The sequence below is a fragment of the Monodelphis domestica genome, chromosome X, assembly GCF_027887165.1.
Source record: "Monodelphis domestica isolate mMonDom1 chromosome X, mMonDom1.pri, whole genome shotgun sequence".
Classification (NCBI taxonomy): Eukaryota; Metazoa; Chordata; class Mammalia; order Didelphimorphia; family Didelphidae; genus Monodelphis; species Monodelphis domestica.
Window position 1 is genome coordinate 75,569,466 of NC_077235.1, and position 6,359 is coordinate 75,575,824.

The following is a 6,359-nucleotide window of genomic DNA, read 5'->3' on the forward strand; positions in this document are numbered from 1 at the left end:
GAACATGAAAAAGCATGGAAACAGCCAAACAGAGAAATTCCATGTGGGCATGTCAGCCTGGCTCTATCAGAATGAGCAGTTGGCATAGTATCCTGAGCAAAGCTACTGTGGTCAACAGAAAATGTCTGAGCTTTGACGCAATTAAGGAGAGATGGCCCCAGAGCAAGTTGGCTCCTTTCACCTCAATGATCCAACTTGGGGAGAGACTTAGATCACAGAAAGGGCAGAGATGATAAGAGACAGAGAAGGGAAAATATTTAAGTCTGTGGCATCTGAGCACACAGAATTTCAGGTCCAGGAGAAAACAGAGAGAAGAGACTTCAGAGCTGGCAATTCTATAGAATACTAGAACAGAAATCTTGTGTCATCCTCGCAGTGGGTCCAACATACTAGAAATATTATTTGCTGTTTAATTGCAGTCTTTTATTGTTGACCCTGAAGCTCAGGGTAGTAACTAGAACATTCCTGGCAGTTCTCACTTGGGGGATTTCTTTTTGGAGTTCACTAGTGCATTCCTTCAATTGTGACTTTCCCTTCTGCCTACAATTGATCTGGACATGTTTCTTAAAATTGGATGTCAAGATTCGTTGGTGACTCATTTGTCAGTTAGTCCACTGATTCTGCAATTGTCTTCCATTTATTTGGCAATTCAGTTGCTGTTCCTGAGGCAGTTCACATTTTCTCCTGTTATTTCTCCATGTTTCTCCCCTTTGATTACCTTTTTTCTTGATGTGTCATGGATTGATTGGCTCATTGTCCAATTCCAATTTTTCAAGATTTAATTTCTTCACTGAACCTTTTAACATTTCACCATTTTTTGAAGTCTGAAAGCTAAGGACTTAGTTTTATTGGATTTGGGCCCCTGAATTTTATCAGGTTGCTCATTTTGTAATCATCATTTTGGTGTCTACCTTTCAAGGGTTTTACCAATTTTTCTGTTACTACTCTGGGTGTTAAGATATTGTCTATTTCTGAGTAGATGTCCTAAGCTTGCCTGTCACCACAGTCACTTTCAATCATCATGTTCTTTTCTGATGTGCTCATTTTTCCCTCCCACTCGCTCACTTTGGTCTTTAGGAGGATACAGTTGGTATGTGCTCTCTAGTGGAAGGCATGACTTCTGTCATGGGCTTCTGTCTATTACATCCTTTTGCTTTCACAGCTCAATCTTGGTATCCTGTATATTTGTGGTGCCTCCATCACGGCTTCCTCCTGGTAGAGGCCTGCTCACCAGCCTGCTGACCTTGGCTCTAGTGCCTACTCATGTAGGCCACGTGCACCCTCCTGACTACTGCCACTAGTCTCCATCTTCAACCTGCATCTGTGTGAACTGGGTAATGGACGACAAAGCTACCACTTAGCACCTGACCCAGTGTTCTGGGATAGATAGGCGATCTCCTTGCAATCCACCTTTCCATCCTGGGCATTGGTGCAGCTGCTACCCTCACCACCGACTCCCCTCAATGCTGTCTGCCTGCTCCCAGCATCTTCAGTGGACTGCCACAAATGCCACCAGAGTCCAAGCTCCAGTCAGGAGTCTACAGATCTCTTGCATCTTCCAAAAATACATTCATTTTCCTGTCTTTTCTGCTCATAAGTAAATTTGGTATTTTCTGTGATGCTCTTGTAAGGGAGGTCTTGAGGGAAGTTTGCCTGTTGTGGTGACCTTCCACACTGCCAGCTTCACTCTGCCTCCCAATATGCAATGCTGATTATATACTCTGCCTAATCTGAATATCAAACGGAAAACATGAAAAGAATAATTGATAGAAATGTAATCAAATGCACTGGTTTGCACAAGAAATGTTGTTGTACCTTACACTGTTACAGTGAATGATCACAGTGTTTGTTTAGAAAACAGATCGTGTAAGCACTCAAGTTTCAGAAGTAAAGTCATTTGTGATGTGGCATGCTTGTATTTCTAAAGAATGTATATACTTATCAGCATCAAAGATTGACCAGAGGAGTTAAAAGGAATAAATCCTGCAAATATTAGGGGATCAAATGCTTTTGCAGGTCAAATAATTATAAAGGGATTATGCATGGAAAATCTATATCCGAGTGCTTGTCATCCTGGTCAGGCCTTGGGAGAAGTAAGGTGGAACCCAAAAATAAAACCAAAAACTAATATTCGAAATTGCATTTATATGTACTTATAAAAACGGGTTGGGGGAAGGAAATGTGTTAAATCCATTAATCCTCTGCCCAATTGCCAGACATTTAAATAAGCAGATGGGTGCCAAACACCTCTGTAAAACTTGGCATCAAAATAAACTTTTTTCTTACAAAGAGGATGATAATGTGGTAGCATGATTACAAGTGGTTATATTTCCAAAGTGATCATGAAATTATCACAAGTCAAACCAGATGTTGTACAATAAAAGAACCAGTAATGTCAACAAAACAGTCCTGATGAAATATGGTATGATATGAACCTTTTTACCTAAAATCTGCCTGGACCACCAGCAGATCTGGAAATTCCAACCAACAAAAACCCAGATTATAAACAATTCTGGGAAGGTCTTTAGGAGACTGAGTGCCTTGCTGGGATGTGCCTTTCAAGAGAATATGGAAGCAGTTTAGCAGGAAGAATTCTCTTGATGGGACATCAGTCCAGCCCCTGTCTATAGGTTGTGGACAGAGTGTGCAAACTGTGATAATTGAGACTCAATGGTTGACAGAATAGCTGAGCTTTGAGGCAATTGGGAAGAGATTGGCCATGAGCAAGTTGGCCGCCTCTCACTTAGATTATCCTTTTTAGGAGGGAATTTAGCTCACAGACAGGGAGAGATGGTGAGAGCCTGAGAACTGAAAGTATCTCACTGCATGGGATCTGAACACAGAAAAGGTCTAGGCAACAGAGAGTCATAGAGAAGGGAATCTGGGAGCTTACAATCTGATACAACGATAGAGGAGAAATCTTGTGGCATCCTCACTGTAGCTCCACAGTGTTGGAGTTTTATTTGCTCTTTGTTTGCAGGATTTTTCCCCATGATCCTGGAGATACGAGTTCCAGCTGGAATATTCCTGGGAGTTCTCCTTTGGGGATTTCTTTTCAGAAGCAACCAGGTGATACTATCAATTGTAACTTTGTCCTTTGCTTAAAATCTCCCCAGACATGATTCTCTAAAACTTTTTGAAATCACAAGCTCGTGGGTTAATTGTGACTGCCAGGTGGCTAAATGATACTGGAATTCACCCTCCTCCACCATTTTTACAGGTCACTTGCTTTTCCTACACTTTGTACTTTTTTTTACCATTTGTACATTGTTTACCTTGTTTTCCTGATGTGTCATGGATTCATTAGCTCCTACTTGTCAAATTCTAATTCCTTCATTTAGCTTCTATACCTTTCACCATTTCTCGAATTTTGATACCTTAGGGGATATTTTCATCATGATTTGAGGGTCCTCTATTTGACTAAACACTTCATTCTCTACTCATCAACTTTATAGCCACCTTTCAAATCTTTCCCAATTGTTCTGCCTATATCTAGTTTTGAAGAAATTCTCTATTTCTCATTTGATACCATAAGCTTCCCTTTCGCCATAAGAGCTGTACATCATCAGGTCCTTTTTTGGTTGCTCATTTTTCACACACCCTTCTTCACTCCCCAGTGGAAGGGATGACTGTCTTGAGCTTGTGTCTATTACACCTCTTAGCTTCTACAGATCAACCTTGGTCTCTTGTTGGTTTCTAATACCTCTCATGGCTGTATCCTCCTCATAGAGATGTGGTCATTAGGCTGCTGACCTAAGCTCTGGTCCTTCCTCGGGCCGGGCATTTGCTCCCTCCAGAATACCACCACTCCTGTGCATCTTGGAACCACACCTCTGAATCTCAATAAAGAGCTACAGAGCAAACCATTAGCAGCTGCCCCTGCACCCAGGGATATAATAGCGGTAAACTTCAAAGACCACTTTTCTATCCCTGGTACTGGTGCCGCTGCTACCACCACCACTGCTGCCTCACTGCTGCTGCCTTCTGCCAGCACCTTCAGGTGCCTGCCACACCTGCCACGCCAAGGGCCAACTCCACCTCTGCATCGGTGGACCTCTCCTTGTGTCTTCTTCAGCTGCCTCGTGTGTCACAAAGGAATCACTGTGAGTTTTTCTGGCTATCCTTCTCATGAATTGATTAATGATGTTCTATCATTCAATTGTAGGGGAGATTATGGGGGAGGTTTGGCCGCTGCTGAGACCTCTCACTCTGTAACCCCTTCAGAGAAGCCCAATGTGCAGAGCTCAATATACCATTCCTTTGCTGAATGTCAAAGAATTAGATGGAAAAATTATCCTCCTCATCAAAATGTAATCAAATGCATTCTTTTCTCCAGGAAAAGTTCTTTTGTTATGCTTATAGGCTGTACCTATAAAAAATATCCTGTAAGTAAACAAGTCTCAGGTGGGACGCCATTTCTAATTTGGAATACTTGTATTTCTAAGAAAGCTTTCTCATCTCTTATACTGGGAGCAACAAAACAACTGATAAGGAAAAAGAATATTAGAGCACAAGACCCTTTTCAACATCAGACAACAAGACTGTGCTTGACAAATCATAAGACAAAATGAAGAGTGAAAAAGGAGATCCTCTGAACAACTGTCAGAGAACCAAATGAGACAATGGATAGTATAGCAACTCTTGGAAACTGGATATGGAAATGAGCTTCTACTGTTATGAAGATGGTGTTAACTTGGTAGATTGGCAAGAAGAGTTTCTATTGCAAAGACCATGATAATATTAGCAGAGGTCAAACCAGGGACTATATTAAAACAGGACTGATGAAATGTGGTGGTAAATTAAAATATTTTCCCCATAAATCTGTGTTTAGAACCTCAACAGGTCTGGAAACAGAAACCAAACCAAACAAAAACACTGCGAGATGATCATGAGAAAGTGAATGTCTAACTTGGAGATGCCTTTCAAGAGAACATGAAAAAGCATGGAAACAGCCAAACAGAGAAATTCCATGTGGGCATGTCAGCCGGGCTCTATCAGAATGAGCAGTTGGCATAGTATCCTGAGCAAAGCTACTGTGGTCAACAGAGAATGTCTGAGCTTTGACGCAATTTAGGAGAGATGGCCCCAGAGCAAGTTGGCTCCTTTCACCTCAATGATCCAACTTGGAGAGAGACTTAGATCACAGAAAGGGCAGAGATGATAAGAGACAGAGAAGGGAAAATGTTTAAGTCTGTGGCATCTGAGCACACAGAATTTCAGGTCCAGGAGAAAACAGAGAGAAGAGACTTCAGAGCTGGCAATTCTATAGAAGACTAGAGGAGAAATCTTGTGTTATCCTCACAGTGGTTCCAACATATTAGAAATATTATTTGCTGTTTAATTGCAGTCTTTTATTGTTGACCGTGAAGCTCGGGGTAGTAACTAGAACATTCCTGGCAGTTCTCACTTGGGGGATTTCTTTTTGGAGTTCACTAGTGCATTCCTTCAATTGTGACTTTGCCTTCTGCCTACAATTGATCTGGACATGTTTCTTATAATTGGATGTCAAGACTCGTTGGTTACTCATGTGTCAGTTAGTCCAATGATTCTGAAATAGTCTTCCATATATTTGGCAATTCAGTTGCTGTTCCTGAGGCAGTTCACATTTTCTCCTGTTATTTCTCCATGCTTCTCCCCTTTGATTACCTGTTTTTCTTGATGTGTCATGGATTGATTGGCTCATTGTCCAATTCCAATTTTTCAGGATTTAATTTCTTCACTGAACCTTTTAACATTTCACCATTTGTTGAAGTCTGATAGCTAAGGAGTTAGTTTTGTTGGATTTGGGCCCCCGTATTTTATCAGGTTTCTCATTTTGTAATCATCATTTTGGTGTCTACCTTTCAAGGCTTTTACCAATTTTTCTGTTACTGCTCTGGGTGTTAAGATATTGTCTATTTCTGAGTAGATGTTCTAAGCTTGCCTGTCACCACAGTCACTTTCAATCATCATGTTCTTTTCTGATGTGCTCATTTTTCCCTCCCACTCGCTCACTTTGGTCTTTAGGAGGATACAGTTGGTATGTGCTCTCTAGTGGAAGGCATGACTTCTGTCATGGACTTCTGTCTATTACATCCTTTTGCTTTCACAGCTCAATCTTGGTATCCTGTATATTTGTGGTGCCTCCATCACGGCTTCCTCCTGGTAGAGGCCTGCTCACCAGCCTGCTGACCTTGGCTCTAGTGCCTACTCATGTAGGCCACGTGCACCCTCCTGACTACTGCCACTAGTCTCCATCTTCAACCTGCATCTGTGTGAACTGGGTAATGGACGACAAAGCTACCACTTAGCACCTGACCCAGTGTTCTGGGATAGATAGGCGATCTCCTTGCAATCCACCTTTCCATCCTGGGCATTGG

The 6,359-nt window shown here is 41.8% G+C and overlaps 2 non-coding genes across 2 annotated transcripts; both read left to right on the forward strand.

Moving 5' to 3' along the window:
- Positions 1–3,880: 3,880 nt before the first annotated feature.
- Positions 3,881–3,941, forward strand: MIR1544C-4 (microRNA mir-1544c-4). Its single transcript, NR_127606.1, has one exon. It is a non-coding gene; the product is annotated as a microRNA mir-1544c-4 (primary transcript).
- Positions 3,942–6,300: 2,359 nt separating this feature from the next.
- MIR1545B-2 (microRNA mir-1545b-2) lies at positions 6,301–6,359 on the forward strand. The gene has a single exon (NR_127613.1). It is a non-coding gene; the product is annotated as a microRNA mir-1545b-2 (primary transcript).